General features: G+C 36.4%; 1 protein-coding gene across 1 annotated transcript in view; it reads left to right on the forward strand.

The window, feature by feature from the left end:
- efhb (EF-hand domain family, member B) overlaps positions 1–11,606 on the forward strand; it is a 106,658-nt gene that overhangs the window by 31,520 nt on the left and 63,532 nt on the right. The gene's annotated exons all lie outside the window — the stretch shown is intronic.

Here is an 11,606-nt window from a genome sequence, read left to right on the forward strand (position 1 = left end):
TCCAGTCATCCTTTTTTTTTTTTTTTTTTGGTTCACACATTGTTGTTCCCCCCACCCTTCTGGTTTTCCCAGGATCACTAAAACATTCATTGTGATTGCATTAACATAAATGATTCTATAGCATCCCCGTCTGTAATTACGGCCCATGTTTCCGCGGCCTTCGGCCTTGAGTTTAGACGAACCCCAGGTGTAGATCTGGGCTCGTGTAATGAACACACACACGGACTCTCTCCTCTCTGAACCTGCAACCGGCTCAATTAAAAAAAAGAAAACGCAGGATGTGCTGTGATATTAACACAGAATTAATAGACTCTCACTAATTGAATCTATCACATTCAGTGGGCAGTATGTCTTCAACACAAACACAATCGTGTGTTTGGACGGATAACAAAGGTTTTGCTTAGAGACCACTGCCAGCCCAGTCACTACTTCAGTCAGAATATAAGACATTTATTGTAGCATGCTAACCATATTTATTTACTTGCATTATTTATATATGTATGTATATATATTTATTTGATTGTATTTGTTTCCATGTCGTATTTATTTATTTTGTATGTCTTTGCATGTTTAATGCATGCATTTGTGAAGTTGTTTGTATGTTTTTATTTATTTATTTGATTGTATCTGTTTGCATGCTGTATGTATTTATTTATTTATTTTGGATTTATGATTTTCTTTGTTTGCATATTATGTATTTATTTTGGATTTACAATTTTCTTTGTTTGCATATTATTTATTTATTTGCATGTTTCATGTTTGTATTTTGTTTTTATGCTATGCATCTATTTTGGAATTATGTCTTTGTTTGCATGTTTTAGATTTATTTATTATTTATTTTATGTGCATGTTTTTTGAGCCATTTATTTTATTGCTTGTATTGATTTTTCATGGTTTTATTTGTTTCAGATGACATAAAAAAAAAAAAAAAAGAATAATGCAAACGCAACTTTATCATCATCATCATCCTCTTTTGAGAGATTTTACTCCGTGCAAACTCCGTCATAATTATTATTTTAGCACGTATTTCGCCTTTGCTCTTTGATGTAGCTGTCACACAAAGACATCAGAAATCATGACATCTGTTTGGAAAGCACGTTGTTTGTTTGCAGTAATAATACATCTGCATCTCCTTCAGTCGCTCCTTAGTTGTTCAAGTAGATACAATTGCAATGTCAGATGCACCTCTAATTGAAAAGTTAATTATCTTTCTGAAGCCATCAGCTGTCACTTACGAGGATCAGATACCGGGATCCTCTCTGGGGACCCGCGTTATTTTGGATGTAATGGTTTGGGACCCTACATTTTGTTGCATGTGAACATTTGATCACTGAACAGACCATTTATAGCTCACTGTTTAATTGAAGTCAAATTAGCAGGACTACACGCAGTGTTTAATCTCACATAGGAATTGTTTTTTTAAATGTGGCTCAACTAACACAATCAAACTTTCCATTAGTCCACTAGTGTCTCTTGATGCCTTTGTTATTTTCTCATTACTCTTTATCTGAAACTCCACGGCTCCCAAAAATATCAAGAGAATGGAATTAACCAGCGTTTTTTTAACTACTATTCCAACAAGAAATACCGCCTTAACATTCTCTAAACTGTAAGTGCAACTGTTTTATGGGACATCACAACTCGATTGCTTTTGTAGAGACAGATATTCTCAAGCCCCTCTCCTACATTCACTCACATTACGACACTCTCAGACATGAGCTTGCTTGCAAAATCCTATAGAATTCATGTATAATTCTGTTTGTGCTCGTGATGTGAAGCCTCAAAGTGGCGTCTTGACTCTTTCCCCGTCAGCGTTTTTGGAAAAAGTTGCCAGCCACGGCCAGCATTTTTTGGATCACTTTCACAAAAGTTTAAATGGCATGCCGAATATTTTGTTGTATTGATTTCTGAACATGCAATATATACGAAATGTATACGAAAAAACCGACCCTCCTTAAAAAAAATGTTATTATAGTTTCATGCATTCCTTTTTAATCAACACTTGATTAAGTTTCATAAAAAAAATCTACATTTTGAGCAAAAAGCTGAGAAAATTAGTTTTCCCTCACTAACCCTCGTTTTCGTCAAAGACTACATCCAGTTCGGATTCTTCACGATGATGAAAACACAGATGAATTAGATCGAGTCCATAGACACCCGTGTCTTCACAGTCCTACCGCTCGTGGGTCGACATTTCGTTCAGTAACATTAAGCAGTTTTGATTTATATGCTGTTTAATGTTGATGATCGCATATGCTTCAGATTACATATGATATCGCTTGTTTCTGCTTCTTCTTCGCCTGTGTTTGGATCTGGAGATTCAGTCCTCTTTCAGTAAATGCATAATAGCGCCCCCTATCGTGTAACATACGAAACACACGGATAACAGTGAAAACACGGAAAGCCGGAAAATTCAGTCAGTGGCAGGGAAAGAGTTAACTTGTTCGGCTTCATACTGTCAGAAGCAAATATTCTGAGGCTGGTCTCTTTTCACTACTGGCGAATCCGAGGGCGATATATATATATGCCTCTTCATGTTTTCTTGTCTTTAAAACACAGTATCTACACTGGACGTGATGGTTGTTGCGCCGCACTACAACAGCTTGATGATGCTGTACGTGTCAAAGCGAACGTTGCAAATCCATTCGTCCTAATAGCTCGGAAACAGCTTGAGCGTTTGGAGGACGTCAAAAACGCATCCAGTGTAGACAGCATCACTGATTATAATGGTTTCTATTTGCTTTTTGACATTTTGACATTTGCTGTGACATTTTAAGTAGATTCATCATCTGCTTTGTTCACCTGGCACTGGCTGTCCCTTCACAAACTCGTCCATGGTTCATGCAGAATGCAGTTGAGCTGATGTTAAGCCACATTTGATGCTTCATGGGAATCAAACGGTGACCTTGGCATTGGCCTGCAGGATCTGACCGCTTTCTTATGGTGAGCTGAGAGTGTTTAACTCCGAGGTCTTCCTCTGCAAGTTTTGTTATCTTGAATATTCTTATATTCAAGTCACTGATCACTTACTTACAGTCAAGACATCGGCATGTTCATTTCACGTTGATAAAAAAGCACAAACTTCTTGCATTTTTTTTATGTCGCTCATAAATAGAGATCTTGTGTGCTTTCTGTCAATTACCTGGTACAATTAAATGTGGGCAGTTTTTCTCCTTTTAATAGTTTAGGTCAATGTAGTGGGTTGAAAAATAATTTTTTTCTGTTTTAATTAAAGGTACCGCATTCTCCATGGTAACAACATATTAATGCTTTTAGATACATGATGTGATACATATATACATATATATACCGATATGGACAGATATGGTGAGGTATATAAAGACAGAGGGAGGTTTACTCACATATACTGTATATTCCACATATTTGTAATATATATATATATATGTGGAATATACAGTATTTGTGAGTAAACCTCCCTCTGTCTTTATATACCTCACCATATCTGTGCACATAAGACCCCAGAATTCATATTAAAAACATTTAAAAATGAATTGCACTAGAATGTGGCAGAGATTGTTAAATCTTTGGCCAGAAATTCATTCAGAGACAGTTTAAGATGAGACATCGTCTCTGTACAGTATTCCCACGGCATGAAACTCACGACAGATTCAGAGATCAGTTTTACTGTAATTAGGGAAATACTCTAAATGTCATTTTGATTCTTCATACCACTACAATGAATTCCACACTTTTGATATTACTCACAATTACTCATCGTATTGAACAGGAGTGAGTGTTTTTGGCTCTTTGTTGTGGCACTTTCCGTTTCTAAACTCCTACGGCTTACTTGAAGCAAACCATCGCCCGGTCTTTCCACAACAAGCCTGATAAGCTGAGGTGCTTTGTGTTGATTTGTGCTTCTATTCGTGACACAATTATGGTCTGAGAGACTGGGAAAATTAAAGAATAGCATGATTAGAATCCCAAAAGCCGTGCAAACCTGCAAAAATGCAAAAATACGTATTTCCGGCGCCGTCTCGTTTGCTGATGTGCGTCTCGTGAAATTGAATGATTGCATTGCATTGCGTATTCAAATGAGCACAAGTTAAAGATCATTGACTCTGTTAACCCAGAAGTGCTCATAACATGTGCACAGAGAATTCTGCGTATCCAAAAACAAGATCTGTCCCTGTCAGTTATTTTAAAACTTGCCGTTTAAAAGAATCAAGGTGTGAAAGGAAACGTTTGACCTTAAGACTTTGCGGTCGCTTTCACGTTTTGTGTGGGTTATTTCCTACCAATTATAAAAAAAAGTATTGCGGTCATGAGCGTTTCTGAAACCATGCGCACTCAATATTGGAGGTAAATATGATCTCAACTCAAAGAAATGCATACTGATGTTTTGCATGTGATTTTCACCTGTTTCCTGAATTCACCTGCAACAAGCTAATCTTAAAAGCACAGACCTTATGTTTAAACCGATACGGTTCAGATCGGGAACAAACAGCGGTGCCGAGATGCCATCCGTGCTGTTGAAGAATGTCGGTATGGAAGTGTCCAGCTTTGGCACGCGCCACTTCTCCAATATGCCTCGCCACCGTCACCCAAGCCTTCGCATGGTGTCAGACGCCGATATGAGACAGAAAGAAACGCCACCTCTTATCGGCGCCAATCCAGATTAACTCAAAGACACGCTCCCCCTACATTTCTGGGCCCACTTGCTCCAAATTTGGGCACCGTTTGACTTGTTTTTGAGCTGTGGCGAACCTAAGGCAAACGGAGAGCCCTGGCCAAGGTGCTCACAATTAGCCACGTTTCCCAGGGCTGCGGGCCTGTGGGTTTACTGGACGGCTGAGGCTTAAACCCCCTCGTGTCCCTTCGGGAATCTCGGCCAACTCGGAGCCGCTGGCATCCCTGGAGTGAGCGCTGAGAGGTGGATGGGGATGATATGCCTTCCACAAGAGGCCATTTGCATCGTGCTGAATTCTGAAAGGGATAAAAGAAACGTGTTGGCTGGAGGTGTGTGTGTGTGTGTGTGTGTGTGTGTGTGGACCGAGAGCTGCCTTCACACACACACACACACAGACGTGCAAAAGTTTGGGGTCGGACCGATTTTTAAATGGTTTTGAAGTCTCTTCTGCTCACTAAGGCTGCATTTGTTTGACCAAAGAATAAAGTAAAAATTTTGAAATATTATTAATTATTGAAATATATAGTAAAGTGCAATTTATTCCTGTGATCAAAGTTGAATTTTCAGCATCATTACTCCAGTCTTCAGTGTCACATGATCCTTCAGGAATCATTCGGCAAAAAAAATATTTTCCTCGTCAGTATTTTTGTTTTGTTTTCCAGTACAAATGTCATTCTTAAATCGGGATACATTTACTTGATAAGCAAATGTACATAAGATGTCTGAGTTCAGTGAGTTTGTGCTTAAAACAGGAACATATATGGGGTCAGAAAAATAAACTTGGAATTAAGCCTGTTTTTCTGACCCCTTTGGCTGATATTTGTTCTTTTTTAAGCATAAACTCACTTAACTTTGATATATATTTTTAGACAGCAAGACTTCACATCTTATCTGCTTTTGCCTCTCAAGCAAATGCATCTTGATTTGAGAATGTTTAAATATTTGTACTGGAAAACAAGAGAAAAGCACTGACAAAGAAAATCTGTTTTTCTCACATGATCCTTCAGAAATCATACTAATATGATGCTTTGCTGCTCAAGACTTTTTTATTTATTATTATCAATATTGAAAACAACTGCGCTGCTTCATATTCTTGTGGAAAATCTGATGCATTCTTTTTTTCAGTATCTTTTGCTAAATAGAAAATTCATATTCAAATTCAGCATTTATTTAAAATGCATTTATACTTATTTAAATTCATTTATTTAGCATTTTTTTTATTTTTTTTATTATTATTTTTTAAATGTCTTTACTGTCACTTTTGATCAATGTAATGCATCTTTGCTGATAAAGTTTTTTTTTTTTTGAACTGTAGTGAATGCACTGCAAAGTTACTGAGTCACTATTTCATATAAATGTGGCACTGAATGCCTTCAATGATCTGTGTTTGTCATGCAGTGTGTGGGGAATGGCAAGCTTTTGCATCTGAAGAAATTCACAATAGATGGTCGTATTAGATTGTGATTGTGTTTGGTCTGTCATTCTCATTGCAGTTGTCAGAAACACAGTATAGGAAAAAGTAAAACATGTATTAGTGGTCATATCATGATGAGGAATCAAATTGATCTTTTGAGATAAAACTTCATTGTACAATGAAAACAGCTTTCAGAATTCAACACTTCTTTCTGTGAAGGGTTTGCATAAAATATCAATTGAAATGTATGTAAGTTTGCTTAGACAAATTGGATTGGGCCGACAGTAGTGTGCAAAAGTTCAATTAAACCATCAAAATATGAGGGAAATATTTTATAAATATAAGGGAAGAACAAAACACTAAACTTGGTGAAGGTATTTATCTGCAAAATTATTACAGCTACTATGCAAAAAAAATGCACAAAAAGCTGACAGGAAAAAGCATGCAATATAATCAGTTATTAATATTTCATTGTTTCTCTCTTGTCTGTGCATGTGTTCATAATTTGTCCGAATGACAGCCTGGCCAAAACAACTAATTTGGATTAGGTTAGGATTATTTTATGGGAAAAAGAAAAATGATGACCATTTATGGCACAAAAGACCTTTGTGCAAATTATAAGTGAAAAAAAAATATGAATTTTGCATGTATGATACCGCGCTGATTTAGTACTTGCAAGTGTTACATATAAATAGACTGACTGTAATTGTTAATTCAGACATCAAACATTTCCTTCCTTATCTCTGTCAGCTCTACCCAAACGGTTTTGATGAATTCACAGAGGAAGTGCTTGTGAAAGAGATTTATATCACAATTCATCTGCAAAATAATCAAATCATTAGCAGTTAATGACAGCAGGATGACGGATGGTGTGGATATTCGCCCGGTCCCAGTAACGCTAGCGCCCGTAGACTCTGTTCTGAGATCAGTCACACACACCATCCTGATCTTAATGAAGTCGTACTGACTTCTGTCACTATCACCGGGGGCAACGAGGTTCGGGAGAAGCGGGAAAAACGCTCCCTTTGGTTGAGGGATCCCCCATTGCTTTCAGTGCGGTGATGTAGAGTGCTTGTCAAAAGCAACATGGAATATCGCAGGATTAATCGGTCGGAGAAAAGAAGTGGAACGTGTCTATCAATAGAGCGTAATTGAAACTCGTTTACTTCTCAGTGTAATCAAACCAGCACTGTGTTTCTCAGCATCGGGCGGCTTTGAAGACTCGTCCAAATCTTAGTTATTATGCTCCATTTTAATCTGTATTTTTTTCTCATTACTTAAATTTTTTTTAATAATTTATACTTTTTTTATTTAGTGAGGATGCATTCAATTCACCAAAAGTGACTGTAAAGACTCGTTTTGTGTATTGTTACAACGTATTCTACCTCAGATTTCACTTTCTTGTCATCAAAAAGTGCTGAAAAAGACAATTTCCATAAATATATGAAGCAGCACCACTTGATAATAATCAGAAATGTTACCAAATCATCATATTAGAGTGATTTGTGAAGGATCATGTGACACTGAAGACTGGAGTAATGATGCTGAAAATTCAGCTTTGATCACAGGATATAAATTACACTTTACTATATATTCACATAGAGAACAGATATTTTAAATTCTAATAATATTTCACAATTTTGACAGTATTTTTGATCAAATAAAAGCAGCCTTGGTGAGCGGAAGAGACTCTTTCAAAAATCAAAAGGACCGCAATAGTTTGTTTTATGCATGTTTTTATGGCCTCATATTATTTGAGAGACTAGAATATTTGTGCGGAGGAAAACAATCTGTTGTTATTATTTTTTATCTGGAAAACATTATATATTTCTTTCCTCATATGGCTCTTTTTCATGAAATTGCAGCTCATAGAGACCATGTTTGACAAGCTGCAATAAGACAAAAAACGTATTGTTCTTTGCATAACCCTACCATGTGGCTCTGGATCAAGTCTTATGGACTCTTTTATGGATCTGATGTGATTGACAGGTTGCCCGGGCCTCGTCATCAGAGAAGAGAACAATAATGAAGTGCACGGATAAATCAAGAATTGTCAATTTTGATTTCACGCTGACCTTAAAAAGAAATGGTGAGCATCTAAAAATACACACTTTCTCTGATAAACACTTAAAAGTTCATGTTATTTGTTAACTACCCATTAGCAGATTTATTAAAGAGGGAAAAAAATACAGCTTTACCTAATGTATTGTATGCGCCAAACATCACGTCGCTGCTTTAATGTTTGCTTATGTTACATAGGTCATTTTCTTAAAAAAAAAAAAGTTAAAGATGTGTCATAAAAATGCTTTTTCTTAGACGAATGTTAATCGAATGAAGTGTGAAATGCTGTTTTGATTGACGTAATGCTGGAGTTTGTCAAAATTCGCCTCTTTCTGCACGGATGCGGTCGTGATTGACTGGAGCATAGGTGTGCTTTGATGCTTACGGATGTTGCCATGGTTACACACTGTTTTCCAGCCCATGCAATTACGCATAATAGATGAACTTCACTCTTTAGCAAATTAACAACAGGTAAAATGTGGCGCAGTCACCGATCGTCTCCGAAGGCGGTGAGTTTTCCCTCATAAAGGCTTTCGCCCAGCGATGTGTTTGTGCTTGTCAGTCGAGAGCGTTTCACGGCAGGCAATCACTCGCTTTGTTTGCGAACTTTAGGAATTTTAGGAATCACTGTGTGGTTTGTCTCTTCAAATTACTGTAATAAAGTTGCATTTAAGCTCAAGCGCTTGAAACGGCCCATAAAACACAAGGAAAATCCCTCCCTGAACTAATTGGAAACTTTTTCTTTTAGTCTGAATTTGACAGAATATCCTAAAGATAATTCTTTATTTTTATTGAATCCATTTTTTTTTTTTTTGTGCCAATGCATTTTTGTGCTTGTTTTTTTGAGATTTAAGAGTGCACTTTTTCTCACACTCTTTCTTTCTCTCTTCCTCACACTTTTTTTCACATGTACAGATATGTATCTTGACTCACATGCAGCGTCTGCACTTTCACGAACTGTTGTTTCATACAGTCTTTGGATTTTAGATTTTTTTTTTTTTGTAACATTAGAAAGGGCTCAATTCATTGTTAATACATGTTTATAATACAATTAATATATTTTTATATATTTTAAAATTTTAATATATAAAGTGTACTCTTAAAAGTACAGATTGAAGAGGGTTAGTATAATATATATATGCACTTTTTAATAATGCATTATACATAAAAGCTTTAAGTAAAGTGTAAATCATGCCTCCTGACAGATGCATTTCTAAAAGTTGAAGTGTTAAACATGAAGCTTTTAAAAGCGAGGCACGACTCTAGAGAAACAGTGAGATGTAATGCATGGCCAGAGATGTCAGTCTGCATGTAGACATATAGACTAATTCAAAAATGAAATAAAACTATAGTGCACATGATGTCTACCTCTGAGAAACTCTTCAAACTCTTCATAGTTTTCAGTCACGTGACCGGCGCGGAGACCTGGAGGACAAAACATCAGTATAACTGAGGCTCAGGCCTGTCATAGTTCCATATCAAAAGCAGAAAAACAGAAATATGTGAACATAATGTGCACTTCTGATCCATATTCAGCTCCTGATTCAGTATTGCAATCATTACAAATAGAGGGACTTTACAGTGAAAAACACTTGATGTACTAAAACTGATATTAAAAGATCAAATTCATAACCTTATTGATCATGCACTACATACAGATGAGCTCAGAATATGAACGCAACTCTTTATAATGGTTTCCAATGGGAAAACGCTTGATGAGAAACCGTGTTGAGTTTATATTCTGAGCTCATCTGCTCGCTTGTATATATTGTATGCATCTTTAATAATGTGAATCTGTTAATATCACTGTCCTAATACAAACCTCAGTGGCCAGTCTTGTTCTGCTGGGCGTTTCTATAAGAGTGTGAAATCGCATGAAAACTATCAATTGTAAAATGTACTGAATATCGTTGATTCATCTCGTCTACCTCAATAATGTCTATTGATTAATTTTGATTGACAGCACAAGAATTTAGCCAACAGTTTGTATCATTTATTAGTTGATGTCATGCACAGTATGAGGGGTGTGTAGCAGGTTTTTGCTTGTTCATCAGTTTCACACTGTAAAGAGCTTGTTTATCTCTAAAGATCTTCAAATCAGCATCCGGCCACGGCCTTGCACGGGTGTGACTCTGAGATCTGGGCTATCAGCGTCTCGAACTCTTCGCTTTCATGTGTCGGGAGAGTTCAACCACACCAGTTTTGCTGATCTAATAGATGCTGTTTCACCATATATTTCTGAATGGAGTGATTCAGCTTCATATACTGTAGATCAGTGGTTAAAGTGTAAACTCCACGAGTTTTGCAGATGTTTTACATTAGACGTCGATGTCACATTGTGCAACCTGTCCATGTCGTCTCGTTTATACCAAGTGAGGAATTCATTTGCACTGTAAAAAAAATTATAACCTCCCCAAACTCAAAATTTGGTCACATCTAAAATCAAATTTACAGAATTTCACTCAGACCAATTGAAAAATGTATTAAAATTTTGAGTTGGGGAGGGTTTTTATTTATTTATTTTTTTACAGTGTGTGCCAGTTTGTTTGGACTTTTGACAAAAAAAATATATGAAAGTTTCGGTAACACTTTATTTTGATGGTCCACTTTAGTCATTCTACTAACTATAAGTATAACTCCAACTATCAGTCATTAGAGTATTAGTAGAGTCTGCTTAATAACACTGTATTTTGATGCTCCTCAACAGATATTCTACTCACTATCAGTAACTTTACAACTACATGTCGACTTATTCTACTAACCCGAACCTAGTCTACTCAGGCCATGATCAGACTGCCAGCAAAAATCAGATTTTTTGCATATCCAGATATTATCCAGATGGGTTTTTGAAAGTCTGGACCGCAAAGAAATAGATAATTTTTTTCTTCCAAATCTGATTCAAACCACATATAAATGCAGTTTGAAATGCATTTCCAATCAGATTTGTACAGATGTTCAAATTTTCTCTGGTCTTTGGCGTCACTCTTAACGCGACACACAATGATAACGTCAAATCTGGTGGCGTTTCAAAGCACCCATGCACACTCTAAAAACTGCTGGGTTGTGTTAACCCAATTTTGGGTCAAATATGGTCTCACCCAACGTTGGGTTAAAAATTAAATTTAAAAATGGACAAACCCAGCCGTTGGTTTACAGTTTTAATGTAACCAATGCAATTTGTCCATTTTTAAATTGCATTTTTGTCCATTTTTGATTTTGTCCAAAATGCAATTTGTCCATTTTTAAATTGCATTTTTTAACCCAACGTTGGGTGAGACCATATTTGACCCAAAATTGGGTTAACACAACCCAGCAGTTTTTAGAGTGCAGATTAGATGGTTATGTTTGGACACACAATTATTTTTATTTGATCACTTGTGCGGACAGTCTGCATGAAAGATCTGATTTAAGAAAAGATTTGATTTGCCTGCATTTTGAACATAGCCTAATACTCTAATGAGAGTTAGTTGACATGTAGTT

This window comes from Leuciscus leuciscus, assembly GCF_965113295.1.
Source record: "Leuciscus leuciscus genome assembly, chromosome: 20".
Taxonomy (NCBI): domain Eukaryota; kingdom Metazoa; phylum Chordata; class Actinopteri; order Cypriniformes; family Leuciscidae; genus Leuciscus; species Leuciscus leuciscus.